The 12,643-nt window shown below is 41.2% G+C and overlaps 1 protein-coding gene across 15 annotated transcripts in view; it reads right to left on the bottom strand.

Annotated features, from left to right (window-relative positions):
* Positions 1-1,471, bottom strand: part of PRRC2C (proline rich coiled-coil 2C) — a 69,114-nt gene extending 67,643 nt beyond the window's left edge. For 12 of the 15 annotated variants that reach the window (XM_081120760.1, XM_081120761.1, XM_081120769.1 and 9 more), the window contains exon 1: positions 1,259-1,465. The gene's annotated coding sequence lies outside the window, so the exon portion shown is untranslated. Of the gene's footprint in view, positions 1-1,258 lie in introns of all 15 variants that reach the window. The other 3 variants (XM_081120768.1, XM_081120771.1, XM_081120762.1) reach the window with 1 other exon arrangement.
* Positions 1,472-12,643: the final 11,172 nt, after the last annotated feature.

The following is a 12,643-nucleotide window of genomic DNA, read 5'->3' as shown; positions in this document are numbered from 1 at the left end:
GAGAGGCTTACTATTTACGGTATGCTAAAGATAAAACTCAAATTCAACATATTCCTAATTGTTTTAGGGGATCAATGCATGTGAGGTGGATCAGAAAAAGATGCTGCAATGCATCTAAGACACACACCTAAAAATGGCTCCAGTCGGAGCAGTATTTTAATTACCAATAGAGGAGGTTAAATCTACTTTTAACCAAAGCCAGAGGCAGGCTTGGTGGGCGCCTAAGTCTCACACTATCCTTTCTACTTGCAGAAATCAGCTATCGAGCACTTAATCAAGGATCCTGATGCTTCTAGTGCATTCCAAATGAAATCTTACAGCACGGCCGCCTACGGTACAATTTTCAAGTACCCTAGTGGGGTAAGAATCTAAGAGCCTACGCTGAAGATCAGCCAATGCGGAAATCCGGGTAGCTTCAGAAGCCAGCACACATCAGGCTTGTCGGACATCTCCAAAAAATACCTCAGATCAAGTCAAAACAAATACACATCCCTTTACAGGAATCTGACGCATTCCTCTGGGGCAGAGGAAGAATTTATCAGTGTTCCTACAGGCCCTCCCGCCCCTTTCTTCGAGTCCTATGGTGGGGCCTCGATCGAACACCGATAACACTGACGGCATCTCAAAGTGGGGGAGCTGCAGAGTGGGACTGACCACGCAGGTCAGAGGATGCAGAGGCCTAGAGTGCGAAAGCCTACGCGAACCCTCCGCTGGAGTTGGGGCAGATCGTTCCTAGCAGAAATAGGGCTGGTGCCGATTCTCCAGCGAGCCTCTCCCCGAGTCAGGTCTGTAACCCGCTCTCCCCGACCCCCCGCGCTGCAATTCCACCCGCACTGCACAAGCGAAAGAGGCAGGCAGGAAAGGCCCTACAGGAGCCCTGGAGCTGTTGGGGGGGATGCACGCCCCACGCTGGAGAGATCGCGATTCCCGCCCATCCCGCGGGATGGAAACCCCCTTCGCCTCCGGGCCGCGTGCGCCGTTCCCCCGCCAGGCCGAGCCGGGGCGGGTGGGAGAGGCCGACCGGTCCGGAACTCCCGCTGCAGACCACATGGGGCGGGTCTGACCCCGGTTTCCCGCTCCCCGAGCAGGCGGCCGAGACTTCCCGAGGCACGGAAAGGGTGGTCGCCGCAGAAAAGGGAGAGGATGTCCGGAACCCAGGCCCTCTCCACGCGGCTCCCCGGTGTCAGGGCGCTCCCACGCCCGCCCGTCCCGATGGGGCCCGCGTTGATCGTGGCTCCTCCGCCCGCGCTTTCCTTACCCGCCAGGGTGTCGAGCCGAGTGTGTGCGCGCACTTCGAGGTCCCCACGAGCTCTGGTCCAGGGAAGGGGGGTGGCTGAAGGACCACCGGACTGGCAGAGCCGCAACTGCGGATGGAAAAACCGCCAAGGCACTTTCGCTGCCGCCTGAGAGGGAGAGAGCGAGCGAGAAAAAGAAGCAAGATGGCGGCTAGCCAGCCCCTACGTATGACGTCATACCGCGGCGTACGTAAGGCAATCTCCGCAAGACCGCCCGCCGGCGCACAGACGGCCGGATCACGTGAAGCCTCCGTGGCCGCGCAACCCCGGCGGAAGGCGACGTCGCCACCTGCTGGACGGAGGGACGATTCCAGGTTGCTCTGCCTCAGGGAAGAGAGCACTCTGGCATGTGGTGGATGGGTTTGTGAATTGCTTCACAACAGCTTGGCGGTATGTGTCAAAATTAATGAATCATCTTTAATCTTGACATTTGACAATATCTTGGTATTTTTCAGAAAGGTACGTATTTAACATTCCAAAACCTGCTCTTGGTAGAGACATAGATAAATGCATCATCAAACATCCATATTAAGTAATATTTTGAAGTCATGAAATTCAGAATAATATTTGATAACCAGGAAAATACTCATGCCATAATATGCCTGAGCGGTATAGAGGCAGTGGAGATGGACAGTAGTAGACAGGTTTGGTATATATTTTGGAGCTAGAATATACTTTCTTGTACCAGTTGATCGCTTCTAAATGGGTGGCCTGGAGTGTGAATTAGAGTCAATGACAAACGTGTAGATTTATGGCTAGAACGACTGGGCGGATGACTGACTTTTATAGGGACTATGGAGATGGGAGAGGAAAGGAAAACAGTTTGGTTGGTTGAGCAATAAAAAATAAATATTAAAAATTGGGAGGAATTAAATTTTGGACATGTTAAATATGAGATGTTCATGCAATGTCCAACTGTAGATTAAATATGCCAGTGACATGCATGTCTAGCGCTCAGACTATCAGGTATTGGAGATAGAGACTCCTGCTCCATAGACATGTGTTTAAAAATGGTGGGAAATGACAAAATTACTCAGAGACAGAGTAGAGAAAAAAGAAAAAAGGGCCAGACCTAAGGAACTACAACGTTTAGAGGTTAGGTGGAGGTGGAGCGCTTAGCAACGGACATGGGGGTGAAGCCAGAGAACTAGAAACCCCAAAGAGGATGATGTCACAGAAGCCAGGAGAGGAGAGTTTTACAAGAAGGTGTGAGCAATCAACTATGTTAAATGCTGCTGAGAGGTCAAGTCCTATGAAGAAGGAACCAGAAGTGTCCATTGTATTTGGCAATGTGGAGGTAGGTCACTGGTGTCTTTTGCAAGAAGTTTTGGTGGAGCTGTGAGGTCAGAAAGCCATATGGTAGTGAGCAAAATAGATGTTGAGAAACTGGAGACTAGATAAACAAGTCTTTCCAGATTTTAATTCTGCTGTGACAGAGAAACAAGGTAGTACCTGGAGGGAATGTGGACTAAAGAAGGACATTCTAAAGTATTGGAGAGAGCAGATCATGTTTGTATGATGATGGGAATAATCCAGAAGAATGATGTGGGCAGCAATTATGTAGCAGAAAGGGAACCTAAAGGAGGCAAATCCATGGGAAGGTGTGAAGGGTGGGGACAGAGCTGATCCAGGATTCACCTTTGAAGGAGAAATAGGTACAGCTCTAGGGACATTTGATGATTTGATGGTGAGGACATAAGGGAAGTCCCACTGATGGCTTCTCTTTTCTCAGTGAAGTAGGGGACAAGGCATTCTGCTGGAAGGGCTGGGTGTGTAGGAGTTTGAGGAGAAGAAGATCCAAAGGTTATCTCAATGAGTGAAAAAGTAAACCTAGTGTGAGGAGCCCTGTAGGACTGGCATGCTCTGCAGAGAACACTTTGGGAGTTTGTGATCACGGATGTAAGCTATGCCATTCCGTTTATTTATATGATTTCTTCAGCAGTGGTCAGCTCTTTGGTACAGCTACGGAGAAGACAGATAGTAATGCTGAGCAATGCTGAGCAGCTCCAGCATTCAGATGAGCTTACATCAACCAAGGTCATGAAACAATACACGTTAACACAACCAGAATATTCACTGATTAATTTCCAAGAGCTATCATTTATATACCTGAATACTAAAGACTGCAAAGCCAGTGCATTTTCTACATAGACATCCAGGAAACTGAAGGCATTACCAGAAAGTTGCTTGATGAACACAGATTCAGGAGGAGTGGAGATAAGTGTATAGCCTGTTCCTGATTCATCTATCTCTATGACAGGATGATTTTGTCCCAAAGATAGAAATACTCATCTTCCAGTGGTTGCAACATTCCACATTGATCTCCAATACAGTAGGGACATCGTGCTGTACTGTGGACTTGGGCTCCTCCTCTCCTTGATAGCACTTGGATGGGTACTGGTCCTAACGTGCCCCTTTGTGCTTCCTTTTCTGTTTCCATGGCTACTCAACCCTCTTAGCAATATTCTTTCAATAAAAATCAAGTTATAGTCAAGCCAGGCCAGTTTGTGTTTGAAAGATGACTTTGCTTGCTTGTGCTTTTACCCATTATTTGTGATCTTAAAGTTTAGCTCTCAGAGAGCAGTCTTATTTCCCTTATTTCCAATACTTTGGGGAAAATCTCTAGGTATTGGTACAATTTCCAAAGCCAAATAATATTCTTTTTGAATTTACTTTGTTTTGGCTTATTTACACCTCTCCTAATACTCCTTCAGTGTAAATAAATTTGTCATACAAAATATTTTCATGACAGAGTGAATGAAAACTTGTCATTTAATTTTCAGTTCTGATTTTTATTTTTTAAATATATCTTTATTGATTGCAGAGAGAGGAAGAGAGAGAGATAGAAATATCAGTGATGAGAGAGTCATTGATCGGCTATAGGCCCCAACCCGAGCATGTGCCCTGACCAGAAATCAAACCCCGATCTCCTGGATCCTAGGTCAACGTTCAACTGCTGAGCCACACCAGGCTGGGCTCTGCTTCTGCTTTTTAAACAATAGTAATTGCCAATTGTGGATATAAAATTAGGCAAACTAGTTTCTCATTGAAAACAAATGGAGTCTCCAAATAGTATGGCCTATTTCCTTTGTGATTGCCCAGCCTTATTAAGCTAATGGTTTTATTGAATTTCTACCCTTCTCCTCATTGAGATTGATTCTATAAACCTGTAGGCACTGAAGATTTATGGGATATAGGTTCCCCAATATCCAAAATTAGAGTGTTCCTGTGAGACTTTTTGTAAGCCAAAATTGTGTAAAGCGAAGAAGCAATTACCATTAATTCACATGGAAAAATTTTTGAGTGTTCCTAGGCCCAAACAATAACCTGCTAAATCAAATATACTTAATTATGTCCAGTTTTGACACTAAGCTAACACCCTTACTAGCTCTCTTGGGCTTTTCTGATACCTTAGGACTTACCTTGCTAACGGAGGCACAAAATCAACAGAGATAAAGCATGGATGCTCACAGACATGGTTAGAGCTCTGGCAGCTTTGAACTGAGATGCTGAATGTGGTTCCGGGGCAGGAGCTCTCAGCAGAGCCACTCTCACTGCTCAGGTGTGTGCTGCCTCTATAAGCCTGGCTGCCAAACATTTGGCAGAACATTATTTTCACTTTGCCCCTTTACATAAAAGTGAAAATCCTCTTCAGATTTCTTTTGGTGAGTGAAAAGAGGTACTAATGAAGGTCTTTCATGAAAGCAAAGTGGCGTAATGTGAATTTTCAAAAAGCAGGGGAGACCTGGCCGGCTGGCGTGGCTCAGCAGATGAGCATCAACCCACTGTGATCCAGGAGATTGGGTTCCTTTCCCTGTCAGGGTTGCTGGCTCGATCCTCAGCAGGGGGCGTGCAAGAGGCAGCTGATTAATGAGCCTCTCTCTCGTTTCTCTCTCTCCCTCTCCCTTCCTCTCTCTGAAATCAATAAAACATAAATCAAAAAAACAACAACAGGCTAGACCTGTATTAGGTGAAAAAGAAGAATGAAGGCATCATGCTTTATTAGTACCAATGCTTCTTAAAGGTTTATGCACACATGACAATTTTGGTTTCTTTTCACCAATGGTCCAGCAAATCATATTTAGTAAAACTGAAACATTATAAGCCTGATGTAATGAATACTGTAATACCCAAATACTGTATGAAAGTATAATCTGATTTATGAATGTCAACAGATATTACAACTTTGCTAATAAGATAAGAAAAATATTGCCAGTGTTTTAAAAAATTACCTTGGTCAACTTGTAGAAGGTTATATATTAGATAAACTATATATTATATGTGTTATGTATAAAATATTACATTATATGTAAAGTAGGATAACTATTTCTGTTATTTATCAGTCTATTATTAATTAACTCAGTAAACCCTTTTTTTATAATGGAATAAAAGGTACATCTGGGGCAAAATGTTATTATCACAAGTCACATGTTAATGAGGTTTATTGTCCACCCAAAATTTCCCCAGAATTCCCCCCCACCCCAATTTTCTTAGCTGAGAGGAGTAACCAAGGTCTTGGAGCAGTGGCCCGAAGTCAAGAGGGTGTAGTGTTGTTAATAAGCAATTTCTGGGAGCCCTGGGAAGAAGGGCGGGGAAGAGGGAGGAGATGGAGAAAAGAGACTTTCCGGCTCACAGCTCTGCCTGAGGCTGGCAGTTTCCCTGAGACAGGAAGTGAGTAATGAAAAAGGTCTAAAGTCCAAAGGGTAAGGGGTGGGTCTAGGAAATGCAGAGCAGAAAAGGTGACAAAGGAAATTCGCCAGGCTGTAACTGAAGATACAAAATAGGTGATTTCTTAACTTTTTATTTTTTAATTTTTAATTTTTAAAAAAAATATCTTTATTGATTTCAGAGAGAGGAAGAGAGAGAGAGAGAGAGAGAGAGAAACATCAATGATGAGAGAGTCATTGATCTGATGGCTGCCTCCTGCACGCCCCCTACTGGGGATCGAGCCTGCAACCCAGGCATGTGCCCTGACTGGGAATCGAACAGTAATCTCCTGGATCCTAGGTTGACACTCATCTGCTGAGCCATTCCGGCCGGGTGATTTCTTAACTTTTTAGGCCAGAAAATAGAAACTGGAGATATTGCTAATGGATATAAATACAGTGTTCAATAATTATCTCTAAAACTGTAAATCTGGCTGCTGCCTGTAGCATTAAAGTTTAAGGCACTTTTAATTTTTTTGCTGCCCAACCAATTGTATATGCCATGTATAAATGAAACCACCCAGTTTTAAATATGTTATTGCTTCATAGTAATTAAGAGAAATAAGGTTGATAGTCCATTTCTTCAATGGCAGTGGGACAGGGTGTTTTGAATAACTTTTAGGCTTCCGATGGTAAAGAAAGGTTCATGTGTTACAGAGAATCAGTAGTCCATGTCTTGTTCCGATTTTGTTGTCTACATTTTTATTTCTGCTGGGGTTAATTAAGAGTCATTTCAGAAATATTTCTTTGAGTCTCAGTGAGATAATTGCTTCAAATGGGAATTAGTATTACAATGCTCTAAGAATGGGACCATTGGTAACTTTGTAGGGCACAGTCTGGATTGGAAGAAGAGAGAAGAGGAATAGTGACTGAAAGAGAATTGAGAAAAGCTTCTCAAAGTATTTAACAGCCTGGGTAAAGTGCAGTGAAGTGAAACTCTCTTCATGACAATATTCAGTATTACCTATAGGAAACTTGTAATTGCCAAGACTTAATCACTGTAATGATTAGGCTACATGAGACCAGGCGACCTGCTCAGCCTTGAGAAAATGCTGGTAGGGAAATGGATCATCCCAGTTTGCACAGGACTGTCATGGCTTTGATGCTTCCTATGACTCAGGAAAGTTCTCAGTCAGAGCAAAACTGGATAGTTGGTCACCCTGTGCAGGCCACAACGATGTGGAGACATGGATCTTAGTTTCAAGCTTCTTCCACATTAAAAATTCCTTTTGATCTCTACTATCTGCCAGACAGGATGCCCTTGATGAGACCACTAACAGGAAGAGTGCTTTGTCTGATAACAGAAAAGGACCTTCTAATTGTGAGGGGCAAGCCAAGCAGCAGAAAACTGAGAATCTGGGCCTGAGGAGCCCCTGGCAGCAGTTGGACATGTTGTTGTGGTTCCCACCTGGCTGTTATTGCTGCATTAACTCCTTTCACCCCATTATAGCTGCAAGTTAGCAAATGCCTACTGGGGCCAGCACTGTGCTAGGTCCACTGCACATATCATTTTTTTTTAACCCTCACCCGAGGATATTTTTTCCGTTGCTTTTCAGAGAGTGGAAGGGAGAGAGAGAGAAAGAGAAACATCGATGTGAGAGAGACACGTTGATTGGTTGCCTCCCCCATGCTCCCTGACCGGGGCCAGGGGTGTAGCCTGCAACTGAGGTACATAACCCTTGCCTGGAATCAAACCAGAGACTCTTCAGTCCGAGGACGGGCGCTCTAACCACTGAGCAAAACAGGCCAGGGCTCTGCACATATCATTTTACACGGCAAACTGCAATACAGATTCTAAAACTGAGGCTCAAAGAGGACAAGTAACTTGCTTTGAGCTCACAATGCTAATTGGTGATTGAGCTGGTGTTTTGAGCCAAGGTCTAACTTCGAACCCAGCTGACACTCTCATCTCACTCTTGCAACTGTGAGTATCTGTACAGGCAGCGAGCGAGAGATAGATGGGTTAAAATTGCTAATTTCACTTCCAGGCTGACTGTACCTACGGAAAAAGTCCCATTTGGCTCTGCTTTCAAGAATGCCCAGCTGTGCTCAGCGTTTCCCATGTGCACCTGCTGATGCTCATATTTTGGACGGCGGAGTAATTCAATCTGTGTCAGAATAACTGTTGGTTCTTGGTTTTAACATCATAATTTAAAAGCTTGTAAAGGTTTCCAGGAGTTACCAGCTGGTCTAAATTTTACCTCGTGTACATGTCTTAGATTTGCACCAAGGGAATAATGTGAGTACCTGGAGGGATAACCTTGATGACATAAGCAAACTGTAGTCATGGGAACATCTTGGAGGCAGTTTGTTAGTGAACTGCTGCCCCAGCGACATAAGGCAATGCTATAGTGACTCGGGTAAAAGCAGTTTGGGATGTTATGGCCACCAGAGAGACTCTCAGGAGGCTTTCTAGAGGGAACAAAAAACATTTGGCTAGCTGCTGGCACATTTGTATTCATTCAACAAATATTTATTGAGCTCCTATTATTATGTTCTAGGTGCAGTAGATAAAGCAGAAGAAAAGATAAAAGATAAAATAAAAAAGTCCCTGAAGTTACTGAGCTTTTATTCTGGTGTGGGAGACAGATAATAAAACAAGTATAAAGGTATTTTCAGACAGCAGAGGACAAAGCACCAAGTAGTCCTAATTAAATCTTTAATAGTGATCGATTAAATTTATTGCAAGGTTCTTTTAGATTGATAGGTCCAATGGTTTATTTTAATTATGATTTATCTATAAAATATAATTTACAAACAAACCTGACTTTGCAAAGTGAGGTCTTCCTCTTTCTTTTCTTTTTCTTTTTTATTTTTTTAATCCTTCCCCAAGGATATTTTTTCCATTGCTTTTCAGAGAGAGTAGAAGGGAGAGAGAGAGAGAAACATTGATGTGAGAGAAACACATCAATTGGTTGCCTCCCGCACGCACCCTGACTGGCCTGGGGATTGAGCCTGCAACCCAGGCACAATGTACCATTGGCTGGAATCGAACAAGGGAACCTTCAGTCCACAGGCCTACGCTCTAACCACTGATCCAAACCGGCTAGGATGGGCTTCCTCTTTCTTGAAGACTGGGAAAATGTGAAGATTTATTTGTAAAAAGAACTAACAGTATTAGCTAACAATGTGGTTAAGTGCAAACTGGCTAGTACAGATTGTAACAACCATCACCTTTCGGATAAAACCTATGTTTTCCATGGTTGGGGAGGGTGGGTGGCTGACAGTTTAGAAGCATCCTCAGACAGGTTTCAAACACAACCCACAATTTCTTAAATTGGCTTATCCACTTGTTCACTTTCCTTGGTGTCTCATGCCTTAGAAGGGAGTAGGAGGTAAGAGGAGGAGGGTGATGTTATTCCGTGCTGTTCCCTGTGGGCTGCTTATATATAAAAATGGCACGCTGAAATTGTTAGAATGGTGCTTGTTGTGTTTAAGTGGGATGGCAGTGGTTGGGTATTTTGTTTTGTTTTGGAAAATATAGAAAGGAAGATCCCCAGATATTAGAGTGTCTTGATTGTCCAAACCATTTAGTGGAAACCATGATACTCCACTGGGAGATGAAAATCCCCTTCAGGAGTGAAACAGTTGTCACTCTGGCTCAATTAGAGCAGGGTAAGGACCAGAATATAACTCACTCTCTTTTGGTGGTTTCGTACAAATAACTTTCCTAAAATATGTAAGTTTGAAAGAATGACCAATTATAGAAAAAGGAATGCTGCCTAAAATGTTAGAAAGGGACTCCGCTCTTCAGAGTAGAAGCATAGGAGATTAACTTATGTTTATCAAAGAGGACTTGATGGAAGTAAAATCATTCCTTTTGGTGAGATGTCACCAGCATTGAGTGTAAACTGTTCATATACAGATGATAGTCCTCTGTTAATCAAGTCCACACCATACATTTTTGAAATTTTTAATTGTGTTTGCATGTGTGTCACCTGCAAAAGCTTACCAGTCAAATGTTAATTTATTTGAAAAGGCATGAAGAAACATTTAGAAAATAGAAACCTACATACAAATTTTACACAATTAGCAAACTGATTTCTGTGGTGTTCAAATTGATGTCAGACAAAAAGAGTTGCATTTTCTTTATGAAAGAATTTACAAATAAGAAAAACATACCATTCAGTCAAGTATGGTCTGGTGAGTGTGTCATTATCTGTTTATATAATAAACTCCCAAGCGCACATGCAAAAGTGTTCTATTCCTACTGGACCAAAGCAATTAGCTTGGAAAGTTTTTTTTTTTTTTTTTTTTTAAGGCTTGGCTTTCAAACAGTTGCCACCTCACAGACTGGTTCATAGGGTTTTTGGTTTTGTTTTTTTAATTGTAGGGAGCTGGGAAAATGCTATTAACAGTAGAGCTGATTTAAGTCAGTAAAACTTAAAAAAAATTTGAAAGCGAAAATCTCTTCTTTATATATGAGGTTAAAATCTAAGTATTATGTTGATAGTCAAAAATCAAACTTAAACTTGTTTTACTTTCAACTTTGCTCTTAAAACAAAATGGTTCACACCATTTTCCTTATAAGTGTTGATGGACACTGAACCAATCAAAATGACTAGCTTTTTCAGTTGATACAATTAAAATTTTAAGGATAATGTATTCACACCTTCTCTTCTTTCCTCAGCACATTGCTGGCATATGTGACCATTTTTCGTTTTACACTTCTTGTCTTATAAAACCAAGAGACTCTTAACCAAATTAGAGATGTATTGAGGTAAAGAGTAAATTATATTTACCTAAGAGATATATTGCCATGAGGCTTACTAAAAGTTGATAAATCTATAAAACAGATCTCTGAGGTCTCTCATATATTATTTAGGAGATTCTTCTTCTGAAAGAGTTGAAAAGGCTTTTAAGAATGGGGATTATCTTAAAATGAGTTGTTATTATTGGGAGTAAGTCTATATCATTGAGAAATACATGAGAAAATATGTGTGGTATACTAGCAAGAGTATAATGGGTCTGAAAGTATCATAATATTAATAGTATTCTTAATTAATGTAGATGTCCTAGAAATCCTTTGAATAAAAATTTAAAAGTTTAGTATCTCATTGGTATTTTTAACTTGCATTTTTTGATTACTGGAGAGTGTGAACATCTTTTCATAAATTTGTTAGATATTCAGGTTCCTCCTGTGACTTGCCTGTTGTAATTTTTTGTCCAATTTTCTGTTGGATTTCCTGCCTCTTGTTGATATACAGAAGTCCTCTGTATTTACAACATACTAATTCCTTGAGTTTTAGAGGTGGCAAATATATTCTTCTAGACTATTCCTTGCCTGTTCACTTTGCCTATGATATCCTTCTTGAAAAGAAATCCTATTTTGATATACCAAAACCCACAGAATTTCCCCCAGATCTTTTGTGGTTTTCAGGCTTTCCTTCCTAACTCTCATTTTTTAGGTAACAAAGATATTCTATACTTTTCTTTTCTGGTTTCCATTTCAGATTAAAGTATCTAATCTATTAGTTAACATTTATAAGTAGCGTGAGGTAGGGATCCAAGCGTGTTTTTCTCCATGTTGTGACCAACTCTCCCAGGTCACTTTCTCAATAATCTATCTTTTCTTCATTGGTTAGAGATACCACTGCTATCGTACAGAAGTTTTTATATGCACGCGGGTCTGCTTCTGGATCCTTGTTTTATTCCTTTGATCTATTTTTCAGTTCCTGTGCAGGTATTAGATTATTTTCTTTGCTTGGCTTTGTGGTATGTCTTCATATCTGGTAAGAAAAATCCTCCATCTTACTTGTGTCTCAGCTATTTTTTATACTTTTTAGAATTAATTAGTCACATTTCTCTCCAAGTTGTGCTGGAATTTTGACAGAAAATGTGTGACATATATGTTATTTTATTTATTTATTTATTTATTTATTTATTTATTTATTTATTTATCATTCTCATCCAAGAATATTTTTAAAAATTGATTTTAGAGAGAGAGGAAGGGAAAGGGAAAGAGAGAGCGAGAAACACTGATATAAGAGAGAAACATTGATTGGTTGCCTCCTGCTTGTCCCCAGACTAGGGATCAAACCCGCAACCTGGGTATGTGCCCTGACCAGGAATTGAACCCTCTACCTTTTGGTGCACAGGACAACACTCCAACCAACTGAGCCACCCTGGCCAGGGCTATGCTATTTTTAGAAGAATCTACAGATTTCTACTGGTAAGTTATTCCACGTCAACATGCTATTGTCTTTTCTGGCCTGCCTTTATGTCTTCAGGATTTGTAAGGCTACTTTTAGGACTCTCAAGTATGAAAATCATTAGAGATGTATTTAAAGATACATTTACAAGAGTATAGTGAATATTTGGAAACCATCCACATGTCCAATACCAGGAATGATTAAATAAATTGAAAATAGTTTGATGTATGCATTAATAGAAATTTATATCAATAAAAATTATACTTTTTGAGAACCTACAATGACAGAAAATCTTGTTATACTATTACATAATTAGCTGGGAGATTACAGGGATTAAACTGGGTATGTTCCAAATTATCTAAAATGAACATGTTTTATTTTTATAACTGTCTTTTTTTCTTTTAAGAATTTGTTGGAAGCAAATAAGTTAAGCATTTCCATCTGAGTGTACAGGAACATTGGGAAACCAGTTTCTGACTCAGCAGATGAG

This window comes from Miniopterus schreibersii (assembly GCF_964146895.1).
Source record: "Miniopterus schreibersii genome assembly, chromosome: 19".
In the NCBI taxonomy this organism is placed as follows: Eukaryota; Metazoa; Chordata; class Mammalia; order Chiroptera; family Miniopteridae; genus Miniopterus; species Miniopterus schreibersii.
The sequence above is the reverse complement of the archived record's forward strand: the minus strand, read 5'-3'. Positions and strand labels throughout refer to the sequence as shown.